The sequence below is a fragment of the Solea solea genome, chromosome 8 (assembly GCF_958295425.1).
Source record: "Solea solea chromosome 8, fSolSol10.1, whole genome shotgun sequence".
Lineage (NCBI taxonomy): Eukaryota > Metazoa > Chordata > Actinopteri > Pleuronectiformes > Soleidae > Solea > Solea solea.
Window position 1 is genome coordinate 21,816,190 of NC_081141.1, and position 24,060 is coordinate 21,840,249.

Here is a 24,060-nt window from a genome sequence, read left to right on the forward strand (position 1 = left end):
AGTCATACTAAAGTATTTCGTCCAAAATGGGACAAAAAAGTCATCCTAAAGTATTACGTCCAAAATGTGACAAAAAAGTCATAGGTTAGTATGTCGTCCAAAATGTGACAAAAAAGTCATAGGTTAGTATGTCGTCCAAAATGTGACAAAAAAGTCATAGGTTAGTATGTCGTCCAAAATGTGACAAAAAAGTCATAGGTTAGTATGTCGTCCAAAATGTGACAAAAAAGTCATACTTTAGTATGTCGTCCAAAATGTGACAAAAAAGTCATAGGTTAGTATGTCGTCCAAAATGTGTCATAAAAGTCATAGGTTAGTATGTCGTCCAAAATGTGACAAAAAAGTCATACTAAAGTATGTCGTCCAAAATGTGATAAAAAAGTCATACTTTAGTATGTCGTCCAAAATCACTCAAAAAAGTCATAGGTTAGTATGTCGTCCAAAATGTGACAAAAAAGTCATACTTTAGTATGTCGTCCAAAATGTGACAAAAAAGTCATACTAAAGTATGTCGTCCAAAATGTGATAAAAAAGTCATACTAAAGTATTTCGTTCAAAATGGGACAAAAAAGTCATACTAAAGTATGTCGTCCAAAATGTGACAAAAAAGTCATAGGTTAGTATGTCGTCCAAAATGTGATGAAAAAGTCATACTAAAGTATGTCGTCCAAAATGTGACAAAAAAAGTCATACGTTAGTATGTCTTCCAAAATGTGACAAAAAAGTCATACTAAAGTATGTCGTCCAAAATGTGACAAAAAAGTCATACTAAAGTATGTCGTCCAAAAAAGTCATACTTTAGTATGTCGTCCAAAATGTGTCAAAAAAGTCATAGGTTAGTATGTCGTCCAAAATGTGTCAAACTTTAGTATTTCGTCCAAAATGTGTCAAAAAAGTCATAGGTTAGTATGTCGTCCAAAATGTGTCAAAAAAGTCATAGGTTAGTATGTCGTCCAAAATGTGATAAAAAAGTCATACCAAAGTATGTCGTCCAAAATGTGACAAAAAAAGTCATGCTTTAGTATGTCGTCCAAAATGTGACAAAAAAGGCATACTCAAGTATTTCGTCCAAAATGTGACAAAAAAGTCATAGGTTAGTATGTCGTCCAAAATGTGACAAAAAAGTCATAGGTTAGTATGTCGTCCAAAATGTGACAAAAAAGTCATACTTTAGTATGTTGTCCAAAATGTGACAAAAAAGTCATAGGTTAGTATGTCGTCCAAAATGCGACAAAAAAGTCATAGGTTAGTATGTCGTCCAAAATGTGACAAAAAAGTCATACTTTAGTATGTTGTCCAAAATGTGACAAAAAAGTCATAGGTTAGTATGTCGTCCAAAATGTGACAAAAAAGTCATAGGTTAGTATGTCGTCCAAAATGTGTCAAAAAAGTCATACTATAGTATGTCATCCAAAATGTGACAAAAAAATCATACTAAAGTATGTCGTCCAAAATGTGACAAAAAAAGTCATAGGTTAGTATGTCGTCCAAAATGTGATAAAAAAATCATACTAAAGTATGTCGTCCAAAATGTGACAAAAAAGTCATACTCACGTATGTCGTCCAAAATGTGACAAAAAAGTCATACTCAAGTATGTCGTCCAAAATGTGAAAAAAAAGTCATACTAAAGTATGTCGTTCAAAATGGGACAAAAAAGTCATACTTTAGTATGTCGTCCAAAATTTGACAAAAAAGGCATACTAAAGTATGTCGTCCAAAATGTGAAAAGAAAGTCATACTAAAGTATTTCGTCCAAAATGGGACAAAAAAGTCATACTTTAGTATGTCGTCCAAAATCACTCAAAAAAGTCATAGGTTAGTATGTCGTCCAAAATGTGACAAAAAAGTCATACTTGAGTATGTCGTCTAAAATTTGACAAAAACGTCATACTTTAGTATGTCGTCCAAAATCACTCAAAAAAGTCATAGGTTAGTATGTCGTCCAAAATGTGACAAAAAAGTCATACTTTAGTATGTCGTCTAAAATTTGACAAAAACGTCATACTTTAGTATGTCGTCCAAAATCACTCACAAAAGTCATAGGTTAGTATGTCGTCCAAAATGAGACAAAAAAGTCATAGGTGAGTATGTCGTCCAAAATCACTCAAAAAAGTCATAGGTTAGTATGTCGTCAAAAATGTGACAAAAAAGTCATAGGTTAGTATGTCGTCCAAAATTTGACAAAAAAGTCATACTTTAGTATGTTGTCCAAAATGTGACAAAAAAGTCATAGGTTAGTATGTCGTCCAAAATCACTCCAAAAAGTCATAGGTTAGTATGTCGTCCAAAATGTGACAAAAAAGTCATAGGTTAGTATGTCGTCCAAAATGTGACAAAAAAGTCATACTTTAGTATGTCGTCCAAAATCACTGAAAAAAGTCATAGCTTAGTATGTCGTCAAAAATGTGACAAAAAAGTCATAGGTTAGTATGTCGTCCAAAATGAGACAAAAAAGTCATAGGTTAGTATGTCGTCCAAAATCACTCAAAAAAGTCATAGCTTAGTATGTCGTCAAAAATGTGACAAAAAAGTCATAGGTTAGTATGTCGTCCAAAATTTGACAAAAAAGTCATACTTTAGTATGTTGTCCAAAATGTGACAAAAAAGTCATAGGTTAGTATGTCGTCCAAAATCACTCCAAAAAGTCATAGGTTAGTATGTCGTCCAAAATTTGACAGAAAAGTCATAGGTTAGTATGTCTTCCAAAATGTGACAAAAAAGTCATACTTTAGTATGTCGTCCAAAATGTGACAAAAAAGTCATACTTTAGTATGTCGTCCAAAATGTGACAAAAAAGTCATAGGTTAGTATGTCGTCCAAAATGTGAAAAAAAAGTCATACTGAAGTATTTCGTCCAATATGTGTCAAAAAAGTCATAGGTTAGTATGTCATCCAAAATCACTAAAAAAAGTCATAGGTTAGTATGTCGTCCAAAATGTGACAAAAAAGTCATACTAAAGTATGTCGTCCAAAATGTGACAAAAAAGTCATGCTTTAGTATGTCGTCCAAAATGTGACAAAAAAGTCATAGGTTAGTATGTCGTCCAAAATGTGACAAAAAAGTCATACTAAAGTATGTCGTCCAAAATGTGACAAAAAAGTCATGCTTTAGTATGTCGTCCAAAATGTGACAAAAAAGTCATAGGTTAGTATGTCGTCCAAAATGTGACAAAAAAGTCATAGGTTAGTATGTCGTCCAAAATGTGACAAAAAAGTCATACTTTAGTATGTTGTCCAAAATGTGACAAAAAAGTCATACTTTAGTATGTTGTCCAAAATGTGACAAAAAAGTCATAGGTTAGTATGTCGTCCAAAATGTGACAAAAAAGTCATACTAAAGAATATCGTCCAAAATGTGACAAAAAAGTCATACTATAGTATGTCGTCCAAAATGTGACAAAAAAAGTCATACTTTAGTTTGTCTTCCAAAATGTGACAAAAAAAGTCATACTAAAGTATGTCGTCCAAAATGTGACAAAAAATCCATACTTGAGTATGTCGTCCAAAATGTGACAAAAAAGTCATACTAAAGTGTGTTGTCCAAAATGTGACAAAAAAGTCATAGGTTAGTATGTCGTCCAAAATGTGATAAAAAAGTCATAGCTTAGTATGTCGTCCAAAATATGATAAAAAAGTCATACTAAAGTATGTCGTGCTAAATGTGACAAAAAAGTCATACTAAAGAATATCGTCCAAAATGTGACAAAAAAGTCATAGGTTAGTATGTCATCCAAAATGTGACAAAAAAGTCATAGGTTAGTATGTCGTCCAAAATGTGATAAAAAAGTCATACTAAAGTATGTCGTCCAAAATGTGACAAAAAAGTCATACTCAAGTATGTCGTCCAAAATGTGACAAAAAAGTCATACTTTAGTATGTCGTCCAAAATGTGACAAAAAAGTCATAGCTTAGTATATCGTCCAAAATGTGACAAAAAAGTCATACTAAAGAATATCGTCCAAAATGCGACAAAAAAGTCATACTATAGTATGTCGTCCAAAATGTGACAAAAAAAGTCATACTTTAGTTTGTCTTCCAAAATGTGACAAAAAAGTCATACTAAAGTTTGTCGTCCAAAATGTGAAAAAAAGTTATACTAAAGTATGTCGTCCAAAATGTGACAAAAAAGTCATAGGTTAGTATGTCTTCCAAAATGTGACAAAAAAGTCATAGGTTAGTATGTCGTCCAAAATGTGACAAAAAAGTCATAGGTTAGTATGTCTTCCAAAATGTGACAAAAAAGTCATAGGTTAGTATGTCGTCCAAAATGTGACAAAAAAGTCATAGGTTAGTATGTCGTCCAAAATGTGAAAAAAAAGTCATAGTGAAGTATTTCGTCCAATATGTGTCAAAAAAGTCATAGGTTAGTATGTCATCCAAAATGTGACAAAAAATCATACTAAAGTATGTCGTCCAAAATGTGACAAAAAAGTCATGCTTTAGTATGTCGTCCAAAATGTGACAAAAAAGGCATACTCAAGTATGTCGTCCAAAATGTGAAAAGAAAGTCATACTAAAGTATTTCGTCCAAAATGGGACAAAAAAGTCATCCTAAAGTATTTCGTCCAAAATGTGACAAAAAAGTCATAGGTTAGTATGTCGTCCAAAATGTGACAAAAAAGTCATAGGTTAGTATGTCGTCCAAAATGTGACAAAAAAGTCATACTTTAGTATGTTGTCCAAAATGTGACAAAAAAGTCATAGGTTAGTATGTCGTCCAAAATGTGACAAAAAAGTCATAGGTTAGTATGTCGTCAAAAATGTGTCAAAAAAGTCATACTATAGTATGTCATCCAAAATGTGACAAAAAAATCATACTAAAGTATGTCGTCCAAAATGTGACAAAAAAAGTCATAGGTTAGTATGTCGTCCAAAATGTGATAAAAAAGTCATACTAAAGTATGTCGTCCAAAATGTGACAAAAAAGTCATACTCACGTATGTCGTCCAAAATGTGACAAAAAAGTCATACTCAAGTATGTCGTCCAAAATGTGAAAAAAAAGTCATATTTAAAGTATGTCGTTCAAAATGGGACAAAAAAGTCATACTTTAGTATGTCGTCCAAAATGTGACAAAAAAGGCATACTAAAGTATGTCGTCCAAAATGTGAAAAGAAAGTCATACTAAAGTATTTCGTCCAAAATGGGACAAAAAAGTCATCCTAAAGTATGTCGTCCAAAATGTGACAAAAAAGTCATAGGTTAGTATGTCGTCCAAAATGTGACAAAAAAGTCATAGGTTAGTATGTCGTCCAAAATGTGTCAAAAAAGTCATACTATAGTATGTCATCCAAAATGTGACAAAAAAGTCATACTAAAGTATGTCGTCCAAAATGTGACAAAAAAGTCATACTCAAGTATGTCGTCCAAAATGTGACAAAAAAGTCATAGGTTAGTATGTCGTCCAAAATGTGATAAAAAAGTCATACTAAAGTATGTCGTCCAAAATGTGACAAAAAAGTCATACTAAAGAATATCGTCCAAAATGTGACAAAAAAGTCATACTATAGTATGTCGTCCAAAATGTGACAAAAAAAGTCATACTTTAGTTTGTCTTCCAAAATGTGACAAAAAAAGTCATACTAAAGTATGTCGTCCAAAATGTGAAAAAAGTCATACTAAAGTATTTCGTCCAAAATGTGTCAAAAAGGTCATACCTTAGTATGTCGTCCAAAATGTGACAAAAAAGTCATACTAAAGTATGTCGTCCAAAATGTGACAAAAAAGTCATACTAAAGTATGTCGTCCAAAATGTGACAAAAAATCCATACTTGAGTATGTCGTCCAAAATGTGACAAAAAAGTCATACTAAAGTGTGTTGTCCAAAATGTGACAAAAAAGTCATAGGTTAGTATGTCGTCCAAAATGTGATAAAAAAGTCATAGCTTAGTATGTCGTCCAAAATGTGATAAAAAAGTCATACTAAAGTATGTCGTGCTAAATGTGACAAAAAAGTCATACTAAAGAATATCGTCCAAAATGTGACAAAAAAGTCATAGGTTAGTATGTCATCCAAAATGTGACAAAAAAGTCATAGGTTAGTATGTCGTCCAAAATGTGATAAAAAAGTCATACTAAAGTATGTCGTCCAAAATGTGACAAAAAAGTCATACTCAAGTATGTCGTCCAAAATGTGACAAAAAAGTCATACTTTAGTATGTCGTCCAAAATGTGACAAAAAAGTCATAGCTTAGTATATCGTCCAAAATGTGACAAAAAAGTCATACTAAAGAATATCGTCCAAAATGCGACAAAAAAGTCATACTATAGTATGTCGTCCAAAATGTGACAAAAAAAGTCATACTTTAGTTTGTCTTCCAAAATGTGACAAAAAAGTCATACTAAAGTTTGTCGTCCAAAATGTGAAAAAAAGTTATACTAAAGTATGTCGTCCAAAATGTGACAAAAAAGTCATAGGTTAGTATGTCTTCCAAAATGTGACAAAAAAGTCATAGGTTAGTATGTCGTCCAAAATGTGACAAAAAAGTCATAGGTTAGTATGTCGTCCAAAATGTGACAAAAAAGTCATAGGTTAGTATGTCGTCCAAAATGTGTCAAAAAAGTCATACTATAGTATGTCATCCAAAATGTGACAAAAAAGTCATACTAAAGTATGTCGTCCAAAATGTGACAAAAAAAGTCATAGGTTAGTATGTCGTCCAAAATGTGATAAAAAAGTCTTACTAAAGTATGTCGTCCAAAATGTGACAAAAAAGTCATACTCAAGTATGTCGTCCAAAATGTGACAAAAAAGTCATACTCAAGTATGTCGTCCAAAATGTGACAAAAAAGTCATACTAAAGTATGTCGTCCAAAATGTGACAAAAAAGTCATACTTTAGTATGTCGTCCAAAATGTGACAAAAAAGTCATAGGTTAGTATGTCGTCCAAAATGTGATAAAAAAAGTCATACTAAAGTATGTCGTCCAAAATGTGACAAAAAAGTCATACTTTAGTATGTCGTCCAAAATGTGACAAAAAAGTCATAGCTTAGTATATCGTCCAAAATGTGACAAAAAAAGTCATACTTAAGAATATCGTCCAAAATGCGACAAAAAAGTCATACTATAGTATGTCGTCCAAAATGTGACAAAAAAAGTCATACTTTAGTTTGTCTTCCAAAATGTGACAAAAAAGTCATACTAAAGTTTGTCGTCCAAAATGTGAAAAAAAGTTATACTAAAGTATGTCGTCCAAAATGTGACAAAAAAGTCATAGGTTAGTATGTCGTCCAAAATGTGACAAAAAAGTCATAGGTTAGTATGTCGTCCAAAATGTGACAAAAAAGTCATAGGTTAGTATGTCGTCCAAAATGTGACAAAAAAGTCATACTTTAGTATGTTGTCCAAAATGTGACAAAAAAGTCATAGGTTAGTATGTCGTCCAAAATGTGACAAAAAAGTCATAGGTTAGTATGTCGTCCAAAATGTGACAAAAAAGTCATACTTTAGTATGTCGTCCAAAATGTGACAAAAAAGTCATAGTTTAGTATGTCGTCCAAAATGTGATAAAAAAGTCATACTAAAGTATGTCGTGCTAAATGTGACAAAAAAGTCATACTAAAGAATATCGTCCAAAATGTGACAAAAAAGTCATAGGTTAGTATGTCGTCCAAAATGTGACAAAAAAGTCATAGGTTAGTATGTCGTCCAAAATGTGACAAAAAAGTCATAGGTTAGTATGTCGTCCAAAATGTGACAAAAAAGTCATACTTTAGTATGTCGTCCAAAATGTGACAAAAAAGTCATAGCTTAGTATATCGTCCAAAATGTGACAAAAAAGTCATACTAAAGAATATCGTCCAAAATGTGACAAAAAAGTCATACTTTAGTATGTTGTCCAAAATGTGACAAAAAAGTCATAGTTTAGTATCTCGTCCAAAATGTGACAAAAAAGTCATAGGTTAGTATGTCGTCCAAAATGTGACAAAAAAGTCATACTTTAGTATGTCGTCCAAAATGTGACAAAAAAGTCATAGCTTAGTATGTCGTCCAAAATGTGATAAAAAAGTCATACTAAAGTATGTCGTGCTAAATGTGACAAAAAAGTCATACTAAAGAATATCGTCCAAAATGTGACAAAAAAGTCATAGGTTAGTATGTCGTCCAAAATGTGACAAAAAAGTCATAGGTTAGTATGTCGTCCAAAATGTGACAAAAAAGTCATAGGTTAGTATGTCGTCCAAAATGTGACAAAAAAGTCATACTTTAGTATGTCGTCCAAAATGTGACAAAAAAGTCATAGCTTAGTATATCGTCCAAAATGTGACAAAAAAGTCATACTAAAGAATATCGTCCAAAATGTGACAAAAAAAGTCATACTTTAGTATGTTGTCCAAAATGTGACAAAAAAGTCATAGGTTAGTATGTCGTCCAAAATGTGACAAAAAAGTCATAGGTTAGTATGTCGTCCAAAATGCTTCAAAAAAGTCATACTATAGTATGTCATCCAAAATGTGACAAAAAAATCATACTAAAGTATGTCGTCCAAAATGTGACAAAAAAAGTCATAGGTTAGTATGTCGTCCAAAATGTGATAAAAAAGTCATACTAAAGTATGTCGTCCAAAATGTGACAAAACAGTCATACTCACGTATGTCGTCCAAAATGTGACAAAAAAGTCATACTCAAGTATGTCGTCCAAAACGTGAAAAAAAAGTCATACTAAAGTATGTCGTTCAAAATGGGACAAAAAAGTCATACTTTAGTATGTCGTCCAAAATGTGACAAAAAAGGCATACTAAAGTATGTCGTCCAAAATGTGAAAAGAAAGTCATACTCAAGTATGTCGTCCAAAATGTGACAAAAAAGTCATAGGTTAGTATGTCGTCCAAAATGTGATAAAAAAGTCATACTATAGTATGTCGTCCAAAATGTGACAAAAAAGTCATACTAAAGAATATCGTCCAAAATGTGACGAAAAAGTCATACTATAGTATGTCGTCCAAAATGTGACAAAAAAAGTCATACTTTAGTTTGTCTTCCAAAATGTGACAAAAAAAGTCATACTAAAGTATGTCGTCCAAAATGTGACAAAAAAAGTCATACTTTAGTTTGTCTTCCAAAATGTGACAAAAAAAGTCATACTAAAGTATGTCGTCCAAAATTTGAAAAAAGTCATACTAAAGTATTTCGTCCAAAATGTGTCAAAAAGGTCATACCTTAGTATGTCGTCCAAAATGTGACAAAAAAGTCATACTAAAGTATGTCGTCCAAAATGTGACAAAAAAGTCATACTAAAGTATGTCGTCCAAAATGTGACAAAAAAGCCATACTTGAGTATGTCGTCCAAAATGTGACAAAAAAGTCATACTAAAGTGTGTTGTCCAAAATGTGACAAAAAAGTCATAGGTTAGTATGTCGTCCAAAATGTGATAAAAAAGTCATAGGTTAGTATGTCGTCCAAAATGTGACAAAAAAGTCATAGGTTAGTATGTCGTCCAAAATGTGATAAAAAAGTCATACTAAAGTATGTCGTCCAAAATGTGACAAAAAAGTCATACTAAAGTATTTCATCCAAAATGTGACAAAAAAGTCATAGGTTAGTATGTCGTCCAAAATGTGATAAAAAAGTCATACTAAAGTATGTCGTCCAAAATGTGACAAAAAAGTCATACTAAAGTATTTCGTCCAAAATGTGACAAAAAAGTCATAGGTTAGTATGTCGTCCAAAATGTGACAAAAAAGTCATAGGTTAGTATGTCGTCCAAAATGTGACAAAAAAGTCATAGGTTAGTATGTCGTCCAAAATGTGACAAAAAAGTCATACTTTAGTATGTCGTCCAAAATGTGACAAAAAATCATAGGTTAGTATGTCGTCCAAAATGTGACAAAAAAGTCATAGGTTAGTATGTCGTCCAAAATGTGACAAAAAAGTCATAGGTTAGTATGTCGTCCAAAATGTGACAAAAAAGTCATAGGTTAGTATGTCGTCCAAAATGTGACAAAAAAGTCATACTCTAGTATGTCGTCCAAAATGTGACAAAAAAGTCATACTCAAGTATGTCGTCCAAAATGTGTCAAAAAACTCATACTATAGTATGTCGTCCAAAATGTGAAAAAAAAGTCATACTAAAGTATGTCGTTCAAAATGGGACAAAAAAGTCATACTTTAATATGTCGTCCAAAATGTGACAAAAAAGGCATACTAAAGTATGTCGTCCAAAATGTGAAAAGAAAGTCATACTAAAGTATTTCGTCCAAAATGGGACAAAAAAGTCATACTTTAGTATGTCGTCCAAAATCACTCAAAAAAGTCATAGGTTAGTATGTCGTCCAAAATGTGACAAAAAAGTCATAATTTAGTATGTCGTCTAAAATTTGACAAAAACGTCATACTTTAGTATCTCGTCCAAAATCACTCAAAAAAGTCATAGGTTAGTATGTCGTCCAAAATGTGACAAAAAAGTCATACTTTAGTATGTCGTCTAAAATTTGACAAAAACGTCATACTTTAGTATGTCGTCCAAAATCACTCACAAAAGTCATAGGTTAGTATGTCGTCCAAAATGAGACAAAAAAGTCATAGGTTAGTATGTCGTCCAAAATCACTCAAAAAAGTCATAGCTTAGTATGTCGTCAAAAATGTGACAAAAAAGTCATAGGTTAGTATGTCGTCCAAAATTTGACAAAAAAGTCATACTTAAGTATGTTGTCCAAAATGTGACAAAAAAGTCATAGGTTAGTATGTCGTCCAAAATCACTCCAAAAAGTCATAGGTTAGTATGTCGTCCAAAATGTGACAAAAAAGTCATAGGTTAGTATGTCGTCCAAAATGTGACAAAAAAGTCATACTTTAGTATGTCGTCCAAAATCACTGAAAAAAGTCATAGGTTAGTATGTCGTCCAAAATTTGACAGAAAAGTCATAGGTTAGTATGTCTTCCAAAATGTGACAAAAAAGTCATACTTTAGTATGTCGTCCAAAACGTGACAAAAAAGTCATACTTTAGTATGTCGTCCAAAATGTGACAAAAAAGTCATACTTTAGTATGTCGTCCAAAATGTGACAAAAAAGTCATAGGTTAATATGTCGTCCAAAATGTGAAAAAAAAGTCATACTGAAGTATTTCGTCCAATATGTGTCAAAAAAGTCATAGGTTAGTATGTCATCCAAAATCACTCAAAAAAGTCATAGGTTAGTATGTCGTCCAAAATGTGACAAAAAAGTCATAGCTTAGTATGTCGTCCAAAATGTGATAAAAAAGTCATACTAAAGTATGTCGTGCTAAATGTGACAAAAAAGTCATACTATAGAATATCGTCCAAAATGTGACAAAAAAGTCATAGGTTAGTATGTCGTCCAAAATGTGACAAAAAAGTCATAGGTTAGTATGTCGTCCAAAATGTGACAAAAAAGTCATAGGTTAGTATGTCGTCCAAAATGTGACAAAAAAGTCATACTTTAGTATGTCGTCCAAAATGTGACAAAAAAGTCATAGCTTAGTATATCGTCCAAAATGTGACAAAAAAGTCATACTAAAGAATATCGTCCAAAATGCGACAAAAAAGTCATACTATAGTATGTCGTCCAAAATGTGACAAAAAAAGTCATACTTTAGTTTGTCTTCCAAAATGTGACAAAAAAGTCATACTAAAGTTTGTCGTCCAAAATGTGAAAAAAAGTTATACTAAAGTATTTCGTCCAAAATGTGTCAAATAGGTCATACTCAAGTATGTCGTCCAAAATGTGACAAAAAAGTCATACTCAAGTATGTCGTCCAAAATGTGACAAAAAAGTCATACTAAAGTATGTCGTCCAAAATGTGACAAAAAAGTCATACTTTAGTATGTCGTCCAAAATGTGACAAAAAAGTCATAGCTTAGTATGTCGTCCAAAATGTGATAAAAAAGTCATACTAAAGTATGTCGTGCTAAATGTGACAAAAAAGTCATACTAAAGAATATCGTCCAAAATGTGACAAAAAAGTCATAGGTTAGTATGTCGTCCAAAATGTGACAAAAAAGTCATAGGTTAGTATGTCGTCCAAAATGTGATAAAAAAGTCATACTAAAGTATGTCTTCCAAAATGTGACAAAAAAGTCATAGGTTAGTATGTCGTCCAAAATGTGACAAAAAAGTCATACTTTAGTACGTCGTCCAAAATGTGACAAAAAAGTCATAGCTTAGTATATCGTCCAAAATGTGACAAAAAAAGTCATACTAAAGAATATCGTGCTAAATGTGACAAAAAAGTCATACTAAAGAATATCGTCCAAAATGTGACAAAAAAGTCATAGGTTAGTATGTCGTCCAAAATGTGACAAAAAAGTCATAGGTTAGTATGTCGTCCAAAATGTGACAAAAAAGTCATACTTTAGTATGTCGTCCAAAATGTGACAAAAAAGTCATAGCTTAGTATATCGTCCAAAATGTGACAAAAAAAGTCATACTAAAGAATATCGTCCAAAATGCGACAAAAAAGTCATACTATAGTATGTCGTCCAAAATGTGACAAAAAAAGTCATACTTTAGTTTGTCTTCCAAAATGTGACAAAAAAGTCATACTAAAGTTTGTCGTCCAAAATGTGAAAAAAAGTTATACTAAAGTATGTCGTCCAAAATGTGACAAAAAAGTCATAGGTTAGTATGTCGTCCAAAATGTGACAAAAAAGTCATAGGTTAGTATGTCGTCCAAAATGTGACAAAAAAGTCATAGGTTAGTATGTCGTCCAAAATGTGACAAAAAAGTCATACTTTAGTATGTCGTCCAAAATGTGACAAAAAATCATAGGTTAGTATGTCGTCCAAAATGTGACAAAAAAGTCATAGGTTAGTATGTCGTCCAAAATGTGACAAAAAAGTCATAGGTTAGTATGTCGTCCAAAATGTGACAAAAAAGTCATAGGTTAGTATGTCGTCCAAAATGTGACAAAAAAGTCATACTCTAGTATGTCGTCCAAAATGTGACAAAAAAGTCATACTCAAGTATGTCGTCCAAAATGTGTCAAAAAACTCATACTATAGTATGTCGTCCAAAATGTGAAAAAAAAGTCATACTAAAGTATGTCGTTCAAAATGGGACAAAAAAGTCATACTTTAATATGTCGTCCAAAATGTGACAAAAAAGGCATACTAAAGTATGTCGTCCAAAATGTGAAAAGAAAGTCATACTAAAGTATTTCGTCCAAAATGGGACAAAAAAGTCATACTTTAGTATGTCGTCCAAAATCACTCAAAAAAGTCATAGGTTAGTATGTCGTCCAAAATGTGACAAAAAAGTCATAATTTAGTATGTCGTCTAAAATTTGACAAAAACGTCATACTTTAGTATCTCGTCCAAAATCACTCAAAAAAGTCATAGGTTAGTATGTCGTCCAAAATGTGACAAAAAAGTCATACTTTAGTATGTCGTCTAAAATTTGACAAAAACGTCATACTTTAGTATGTCGTCCAAAATCACTCACAAAAGTCATAGGTTAGTATGTCGTCCAAAATGAGACAAAAAAGTCATAGGTTAGTATGTCGTCCAAAATCACTCAAAAAAGTCATAGCTTAGTATGTCGTCAAAAATGTGACAAAAAAGTCATAGGTTAGTATGTCGTCCAAAATTTGACAAAAAAGTCATACTTAAGTATGTTGTCCAAAATGTGACAAAAAAGTCATAGGTTAGTATGTCGTCCAAAATCACTCCAAAAAGTCATAGGTTAGTATGTCGTCCAAAATGTGACAAAAAAGTCATAGGTTAGTATGTCGTCCAAAATGTGACAAAAAAGTCATACTTTAGTATGTCGTCCAAAATCACTGAAAAAAGTCATAGGTTAGTATGTCGTCCAAAATTTGACAGAAAAGTCATAGGTTAGTATTTCGTCCAAAATGTGTCAAAAAGGTCATACCTTAGTATGTCGTCCAAAATGTGACAAAAAAGTCATACTAAAGTATGTCGTCCAAAATGTGACAAAAAAGTCATACTAAAGTATGTCGTCCAAAATGTGACAAAAAAGCCATACTTGAGTATGTCGTCCAAAATGTGACAAAAAAGTCATACTAAAGTGTGTTGTCCAAAATGTGACAAAAAAGTCATAGGTTAGTATGTCGTCCAAAATGTGATAAAAAAGTCATAGGTTAGTATGTCGTCCAAAATGTGACAAAAAAGTCATAGGTTAGTATGTCGTCCAAAATGTGATAAAAAAGTCATACTAAAGTATGTCGTCCAAAATGTGACAAAAAAGTCATACTAAAGTATTTCATCCAAAATGTGACAAAAAAGTCATAGGTTAGTATGTCGTCCAAAATGTGATAAAAAAGTCATACTAAAGTATGTCGTCCAAAATGTGACAAAAAAGTCATACTAAAGTATTTCGTCCAAAATGTGACAAAAAAGTCATAGGTTAGTATGTCGTCCAAAATGTGACAAAAAAGTCATAGGTTAGTATGTCGTCCAAAATGTGACAAAAAAGTCATACTTTAGTATGTCGTCCAAAATGTGACAAAAAAGTCATAGGTTAGTATGTCGTCCAAAATGTGACAAAAAAGTCATAGGTTAGTATGTCGTCCAAAATGTCAAAAAAGTCATAGGTTAGTATGTCGTCCAAAATGTGTCAAAAAAGTCATACTATAGTATGTCATCCAAAATGTGACAAAAAAGTCATACTAAAGTATGTCGTCCAAAATGTGACAAAAAAAGTCATAGGTTAGTATGTCGTCCAAAATGTGATAAAAAAGTCATACTAAAGTATGTCTTCCAAAATGTGACAAAAAAGTCATACTAAAGTATGTCGTCCAAAATGTGACAAAAAAGTCATACTCAAGTATGTCGTCCAAAATGTGACAAAAAAGTCATACTAAAGTATGTCGTCCAAAATGTGACAAAAAAGTCATACTTTAGTATGTCGTCCAAAATGTGACAAAAAAGTCATAGCTTAGTATGTCGTCCAAAATGTGATAAAAAAGTCATACTAAAGTATGTCGTGCTAAATGTGACAAAAAAGTCATACTAAAGAATATCGTCCAAAATGTGACAAAAAAGTCATAGGTTAGTATGTCGTCCAAAATGTGACAAAAAAGTCATAGGTTAGTATGTCGTCCAAAATGTGACAAAAAAGTCATAGGTTAGTATGTCGTCCAAAATGTGACAAAAAAGTCATACTTAAGTATGTCGTCCAAAATGTGACAAAAAAGTTATAGCTTAGTATATCGTCCAAAATGTGACAAAAAAAGTCATACTAAAGAATATCGTCCAAAATGCGACAAAAAAGTCATACTATAGTATGTCGTCCAAAATGTGACAAAAAAAGTCATACTTTAGTTTGTCTTCCAAAATGTGACAAAAAAGTCATACTAAAGTTTGTCGTCCAAAATGTGAAAAAAAGTTATACTAAAGTATGTCGTCCAAAATGTGACAAAAAAGTCATAGGTTAGTATGTCGTCCAAAATGTGACAAAAAAGTCATAGGTTAGTATGTCGTCCAAAATGTGACAAAAAAGTCATACTTTAGTATGTTGTCCAAAATGTGACAAAAAAGTCATAGGTTAGTATGTCGTCCAAAATGTGACAAAAAACTCATAGGTTAGTATGTCGTCCAAAATGTGACAAAAAAGTCATAGGTTAGTATGTCGTCCAAAATGTGACAAAAAAGTCATAGGTTAGTATGTCGTCCAAAATGTGTCAAAAAAGTCATACTATAGTATGTCGTCCAAAATGTGATAAAAAAAGTCATACTAAAGTATGTCGTCCAAAATGTGACAAAAAAGTCATACTAAAGAATATCGTCCAAAATGTGACAAAAAAGTCATAGGTTAGTATGTCGTCCAAAATGTGACAAAAAAGTCATAGGTTAGTATGTCGTCCAAAATGTGACAAAAAAGTCATAGGTTAGTATGTCGTCCAAAATGTGACAAAAAAGTCATACTTTAGTATGTCGTCCAAAATGTGACAAAAAAGTCATAGCTTAGTATATCGTCCAAAATGTGACAAAAAAGTCATAGGTTAGTATGTCGTCCAAAATGTGACAAAAAAGTCATACTTTAGTATGTCGTCCAAAATGTGACAAAAAAGTCATAGCTTAGTATATCGTCCAAAATGTGACAAAAAAGTCATACTAAAGAATATCGTCCAAAATGCGACAAAAAAAGTCATACTATAGTATGTCGTCCAAAATGTGACAAAAAAAGTCATACTAAAGTTTGTCGTCCAAAATGTGAAAAAAAGTCATACTAAAGTTTGTCGTCCAAAATGTGAAAAAAAGTTATACTAAAGTATTTCGTCCAAAATGTGTCAAATAGGTCATATATTAGTATGTCGTCCAAAATGTGACAAAAAAGTCATACTAAAGTATGTCGTCCAAAATGTGACAAAAAAGTCATAGGTTAGTTTGTCGTCCAAAATGTGACAAAAAAGTCATAGGTTAGTTTGTCGTCCAAAATGTGACAAAAAAGTCATAGGTTAGTATGTCGTCCAAAATGTGACAAAAAAGTCATAGGTTAGTATGACGTCCAAAATGTGACAAAAAAGTCATAGGTTAGTAAGTCGTCCAAAATGTGACAAAAAGGCATACTAAAGTATGTCGTCCAAAATGTGACAAAAAAGTCATAGGTTAGTAAGTCGTCCAAAATGTGACAAAAAAGTCATAGGTTAGTATGTCGTCCAAAATGTGACAAAAAAGTCATACTTTAGTATGTCGTCCAAAATGTGACAAAAAAGTCATAGGTTAGTATGTCGTCCAAAATGTGACAAAAAAGTCATAGGTTAGTATGTCGTCCAAAATGTGACAAAAAAGTCATAGGTTAGTATGTCGTCCAAAATGTGACAAAAAAGTCATAGGTTAGTATGTCGTCCAAAATGTGACAAAAAAGTCATACTCAAGTATGTCGTCCAAAATGTGACAAAAAAGTCATACTAAAGTATGTCGTCCAAAATGTGACAAAAAAGTCATACTTTAGTATGTCGTCCAAAATGTGATAAAAAACTCATACTAAAGTTTGTCGTGCTAAATGTGACAAAAAAGTCATACTAAAGAATATCGTCCAAAATGTGACAAAAAAGTCATAGGTTAGTATGTCGTCCAAAATGTGACAAAAAAGTCATAGGTTAGTATGTCGTCCAAAATGTGACAAAAAAGTCATAGGTTAGTATGTCGTCCAAAATGTGTCAAAAAAGTCATACTATAGTATGTCATCCAAAATGTGACAAAAAAGTCATACTAAAGTATGTCGCCCAAAATGTGACAAAAAAAGTCATAGGTTAGTATGTCGTCCAAAATGTGATAAAAAAGTCATACTAAAGTATGTCGTCCAAAATGTGACAAAAAAGTCATACTCAAGTATGTCGTCCAAAATGTGACAAAAAAGTCATACTCAAGTATGTCGTCCAAAATGTGACAAAAAAGTCATACTAAAGTATGTCGTCCAAAATGTGACAAAAAAGTCATACTTTAGTATGTCGTCCAAAATGTGATAAAAAAGTCATACTAAAGTATGTCGTGCTAAATGTGACAAAAAAGTCATACTAAAGAATGTCGTGCTAAATGTGACAAAAAAGTCATACTAAAGAATATCGTCCAAAATGTGACAAAAAAGTCATAGGTTAGTATGTCGTCCAAAATGTGACAAAAAAGTCATAGGTTAGTATGTCGTCCAAAATGTGATAAAAAAGTCATACTAAAGTATGTCGTCCAAAATGTGACAAAAAAGTCATAGGTTAGTATGTCGTCCAAAATGTGACAAAAAAGTCATACTTTAGTCAGTCAGTCATCATCTACCGCTTTATCCTCTGCCAGAGGGTCGCGGGGGGTGCTGTGCCAATCTCAGCTACATCGGGCGATAGGCGGGGTACACCCTGGACAGTTCGCCAGTCCATCGCAGGGCCACACACAGATAGAGACAAACAACCATTCACTCTCACACTCACTCCTATGGTCAATTTAGAGTGTCCAATTTACCTATCCCCACATTGCATGTTTTTGGACTGTGGGAGGAAGCCGGAGTACCCGGAGAGAACCCACGCACACACGGGGAGAACATGCAAACTCCATGCAGAAAGGCCCTTGTTCCAACCGGGGCTCGAACCCGGGTCTTCTCGCTGCAAGGCGAGAGTGCTAACCACTACACCACCGTGTGGCCCTCATACTTTAGTATGTCGTCCAAAATGTGACAAAAAAGTCATAGCTTAGTATATCGTCCAAAATGTGACAAAAAAGTCATACTAAAGAATATCGTCCAAAATGCGACAAAAAAGTCATACTATAGTATGTCGTCCAAAATGTGACAAAAAAAGTCATACTTTAGTTTGTCTTCCAAAATGTGACAAAAAAGTCATACTAAAGTTTGTCGTCCAAAATGTGAAAAAAAGTTATACTAAAGTATTTCGTCCAAAATGTGTCAAATAGGTCATACTTTTAGTATGTCGTCCAAAATGTGACAAAAAAGTCATACTAAAGTATGTCGTCCAAAATGTGACAAAAAAGTCATAGGTTAGTTTGTCGTCCAAAATGTGACAAAAAAGTCATAGGTTAGTATGTCGTCCAAAATGTGACAAAAAAGTCATATGTTAGTATGTCGTCCAAAATGTGACAAAAAAGTCATAGGTTAGTAAGTCGTCCAAAATGTGACAAAAAGGCATACTAAAGTATGTCGTCCAAAATGTGACAAAAAAGTCATGGTTAGTAAGTCGTCCAAAATGTGACAAAAAAGTCATAGGTTAGTATGTCGTCCAAAATGTGTCAAAAAAGTCATACTATATAGTATGTCGTCCAAAATGTGACAAAAAAGTCATACTTTAGTATGTCGTCCAAAATGTGACAAAAAAGTCATAGGTTAGTATGTCGTCCAAAATGTGACAAAGAAGTCATACTTTAGTATGTCGTCCAAAATGTGACAAAAAAGTCATAGGTTAGTATGTCGTCCAAAATGTGACAAAAAAGTCATAGGTTAGTATGTCGTCCAAAATGTCAAAAAAGTCATAGGTTAGTATGTCGTCCAAAATGTGTCAAAAAAGTCATACTATAGTATGTCATCCAAAATGTGACAAAAAAGTCATACTAAAGTATGTCGTCCAAAATGTGACAAAAAAAGTCATAGGTTAGTATGTCGTCCAAAATGTGATAAAAAAGTCATACTAAAGTATGTCTTCCAAAATGTGACAAAAAAGTCATACTAAAGTATGTCGTCCAAAATGTGACAAAAAAGTCATACTCAAGTATGTCGTCCAAAATGTGACAAAAAAGTCATACTAAAGTATGTCGTCCAAAATGTGACAAAAAAGTCATACTTTAGTATGTCGTCCAAAATGTGACAAAAAAGTCATAGCTTAGTATGTCGTCCAAAATGTGATAAAAAAGTCATACTAAAGTATGTCGTGCTAAATGTGACAAAAAAGTCATACTAAAGAATATCGTCCAAAATGTGACAAAAAAGTCATAGGTTAGTATGTCGTCCAAAATGTGACAAAAAAGTCATAGGTTAGTATGTCGTCCAAAATGTGACAAAAAAGTCATAGGTTAGTATGTCGTCCAAAATGTGACAAAAAAGTCATACTTAAGTATGTCGTCCAAAATGTGACAAAAAAGTTATAGCTTAGTATATCGTCCAAAATGTGACAAAAAAAGTCATACTAAAGAATATCGTCCAAAATGCGACAAAAAAGTCATACTATAGTATGTCGTCCAAAATGTGACAAAAAAAGTCATACTTTAGTTTGTCTTCCAAAATGTGACAAAAAAGTCATACTAAAGTTTGTCGTCCAAAATGTGAAAAAAAGTTATACTAAAGTATGTCGTCCAAAATGTGACAAAAAAGTCATAGGTTAGTATGTCGTCCAAAATGTGACAAAAAAGTCATAGGTTAGTATGTCGTCCAAAATGTGACAAAAAAGTCATACTTTAGTATGTTGCCCAAAATGTGACAAAAAAGTCATAGGTTAGTATGTCGTCCAAAATGTGACAAAAAACTCATAGGTTAGTATGTTGTCCAAAATGTGACAAAAAAGTCATAGGTTAGTATGTCGTCCAAAATGTGACAAAAAAGTCATAGGTTAGTATGTCGTCCAAAATGTGTCAAAAAAGTCATACTATAGTATGTCGTCCAAAATGTGATAAAAAAAGTCATACTAAAGTATGTCGTCCAAAATGTGACAAAAAAGTCATACTAAAGAATATCGTCCAAAATGTGACAAAAAAGTCATAGGTTAGTATGTCGTCCAAAATGTGACAAAAAAGTCATAGGTTAGTATGTCGTCCAAAATGTGACAAAAAAGTCATAGGTTAGTATGTCGTCCAAAATGTGACAAAAAAGTCATACTTTAGTATGTCGTCCAAAATGTGACAAAAAAGTCATAGCTTAGTATATCGTCCAAAATGTGACAAAAAAGTCATAGGTTAGTATGTCGTCCAAAATGTGACAAAAAAGTCATACTTTAGTATGTCGTCCAAAATGTGACAAAAAAGTCATAGCTTAGTATATCGTCCAAAATGTGACAAAAAAGTCATACTAAAGAATATCGTCCAAAATGCGACAAAAAAAGTCATACTATAGTATGTCGTCCAAAATGTGACAAAAAAAGTCATACTAAAGTTTGTCGTCCAAAATGTGAAAAAAAGTCATACTAAAGTTTGTCGTCCAAAATGTGAAAAAAAGTTATACTAAAGTATTTCGTCCAAAATGTGTCAAATAGGTCATATATTAGTATGTCGTCCAAAATGTGACAAAAAAGTCATACTAAAGTATGTCGTCCAAAATGTGACAAAAAAGTCATAGGTTAGTTTGTCGTCCAAAATGTGACAAAAAAGTCATAGGTTAGTTTGTCGTCCAAAATGTGACAAAAAAGTCATAGGTTAGTATGTCGTCCAAAATGTGACAAAAAAGTCATAGGTTAGTATGACGTCCAAAATGTGACAAAAAAGTCATAGGTTAGTAAGTCGTCCAAAATGTGACAAAAAGGCATACTAAAGTATGTCGTCCAAAATGTGACAAAAAAGTCATAGGTTAGTAAGTCGTCCAAAATGTGACAAAAAAGTCATAGGTTAGTATGTCGTCCAAAATGTGACAAAAAAGTCATACTTTAGTATGTCGTCCAAAATGTGACAAAAAAGTCATAGGTTAGTATGTCGTCCAAAATGTGACAAAAAAGTCATAGGTTAGTATGTCGTCCAAAATGTGACAAAAAAGTCATAGGTTAGTATGTCGTCCAAAATGTGACAAAAAAGTCATAGGTTAGTATGTCGTCCAAAATGTGTCAAAAAAGTCATACTATAGTATGTCGTCCAAAATGTGACAAAAAAGTCATACTCAAGTATGTCGTCCAAAATGTGACAAAAAAGTCATACTAAAGTATGTCGTCCAAAATGTGACAAAAAAGTCATACTTTAGTATGTCGTCCAAAATGTGATAAAAAACTCATACTAAAGTTTGTCGTGCTAAATGTGACAAAAAAGTCATACTAAAGAATATCGTCCAAAATGTGACAAAAAAGTCATAGGTTAGTATGTCGTCCAAAATGTGACAAAAAAGTCATAGGTTAGTATGTCGTCCAAAATGTGACAAAAAAGTCATAGGTTAGTATGTCGTCCAAAATGTGTCAAAAAAGTCATACTATAGTATGTCATCCAAAATGTGACAAAAAAGTCATACTAAAGTATGTCGCCCGAAATGTGACAAAAAAAGTCATAGGTTAGTATGTCGTCCAAAATGTGATAAAAAAGTCATACTAAAGTATGTCGTCCAAAATGTGACAAAAAAGTCATACTCAAGTATGTCGTCCAAAATGTGACAAAAAAGTCATACTCAAGTATGTCGTCCAAAATGTGACAAAAAAGTCATACTAAAGTATGTCGTCCAAAATGTGACAAAAAAGTCATACTTTAGTATGTCGTCCAAAATGTGATAAAAAAGTCATACTAAAGTATGTCGTGCTAAATGTGACAAAAAAGTCATACTAAAGAATGTCGTGCTAAATGTGACAAAAAAGTCATACTAAAGAATATCGTCCAAAATGTGACAAAAAAGTCATAGGTTAGTATGTCGTCCAAAATGTGACAAAAAAGTCATAGGTTAGTATGTCGTCCAAAATGTGATAAAAAAGTCATACTAAAGTATGTCGTCCAAAATGTGACAAAAAAGTCATAGGTTAGTATGTCGTCCAAAATGTGACAAAAAAGTCATACTTTAGTCAGTCAGTCATCATCTACCGCTTTATCCTCTGCCAGAGGGTCGCGGGGGGTGCTGTGCCAATCTCAGCTACATCGGGCGATAGGCGGGGTACACCCTGGACAGTTCGCCAGTCCATCGCAGGGCCACACACAGATAGAGACAAACAACCATTCACTCTCACACTCACTCCTATGGTCAATTTAGAGTGTCCAATTTACCTATCCCCACATTGCATGTTTTTGGACTGTGGGAGGAAGCCGGAGTACCCGGAGAGAACCCACGCACACACGGGGAGAACATGCAAACTCCATGCAGAAAGGCCCTTGTTCCAACCGGGGCTCGAACCCGGGTCTTCTCGCTGCAAGGCGAGAGTGCTAACCACTACACCACCGTGTGGCCCTCATACTTTAGTATGTCGTCCAAAATGTGACAAAAAAGTCATAGCTTAGTATGTCGTCCAAAATGTGACAAAAAAAGTCATACTTTAGTTTGTCTTCCAAAATGTGACAAAAAAGTCATACTAAAGTTTGTCGTCCAAAATGTGAAAAAAAGTTATACTAAAGTATTTCGTCCAAAATGTGTCAAATAGGTCATACTTTTAGTATGTCGTCCAAAATGTGACAAAAAAGTCATACTAAAGTATGTCGTCCAAAATGTGACAAAAAAGTCATAGGTTAGTTTGTCGTCCAAAATGTGACAAAAAAGTCATAGGTTAGTATGTCGTCCAAAATGTGACAAAAAAGTCATATGTTAGTATGTCGTCCAAAATGTGACAAAAAAGTCATAGGTTAGTAAGTCGTCCAAAATGTGACAAAAAGGCATACTAAAGTATGTCGTCCAAAATGTGACAAAAAAGTCATGGTTAGTAAGTCGTCCAAAATGTGACAAAAAAGTCATAGGTTAGTATGTCGTCCAAAATGTGTCAAAAAAGTCATACTATATAGTATGTCGTCCAAAATGTGACAAAAAAGTCATACTTTAGTATGTCGTCCAAAATGTGACAAAAAAGTCATAGGTTAGTATGTCGTCCAAAATGTGACAAAAAAGTCATAGGTTAGTATGTCGTCCAAAATGTGACAAAAAAGTCATAGGTTAGTATGTCGTCCAAAATGTGATAAAAAAGTCATAGGTTAGTATGTCGTCCAAAATGTGACAAAAAAGTCATAGGTTAGTAAGTCGTCCAAAATGTGACAAAAAAGTCATAGGTTAGTATGTCGTCCAAAATGTGACAAAAAAGTCATAGGTTAGTATGTCGTCCAAAATGTGACAAAAAAGTCATAGGTTTGTATGTCGTCCAAAATGTGTTAAAAAAGTCATACTATATAGTATGTCATCCAAAATGTGACAAAAAAGTCATAGGTAAGTATGTCGTCCAAAATGTGACAAAAAAGTCATAGGTTAGTATGTCGTCCAAAATGTGACAAAAAAGTCATAGGTTAGTATGTCATCCAAAATGTGACAAAAAAGTCATACTTTAGTATGTCGTCCAAAATGTGACAAAAAAGTCATACTAAAGTATTTCGTCCAAAATGTGTCAAAAAAGTCATACTATAGTATGTCGTTCAAAATGTGACAAAAAAGTCATAGGTTAGTAAGCCGTCCAAAATGTGACAAAAAAGTCATACTAAAGTATGTCGTCCAAAATGTGACAAAAAAGTCATAGGTTAGTAAGCCGTCCAAAATGTGACAAAAAAGTCATACTAAAGTATGTCGTCCAAAATGTGACAAAAAAGTCATAGGTTAGTAAGTCGTCCAAAATGTGACAAAAAAGTCATACTAAAGTATGTCGTCCAAAATGTGACAAAAAAGTCATAGGTTAGTAAGTCGTCCAAAATGTGACAAAAAAGTCATACTAAAGTATGTCGTCCAAAATGTGACAAAAAAGTCATACTATAGTATGTCGTCCAAAATGTGATAAAAAAGTCATACTATAGTATGTCGTCCAAAATGTGATAAAAAAGCCATACTATAGTATTTCG

General features: G+C 32.8%; 1 protein-coding gene across 1 annotated transcript in view; it reads left to right on the forward strand.

The window, feature by feature from the left end:
• Nucleotides 1–24,060, forward strand: part of slc8b1 (solute carrier family 8 member B1) — a 60,378-nt gene that overhangs the window by 32,044 nt on the left and 4,274 nt on the right. The window lies entirely within an intron of this gene.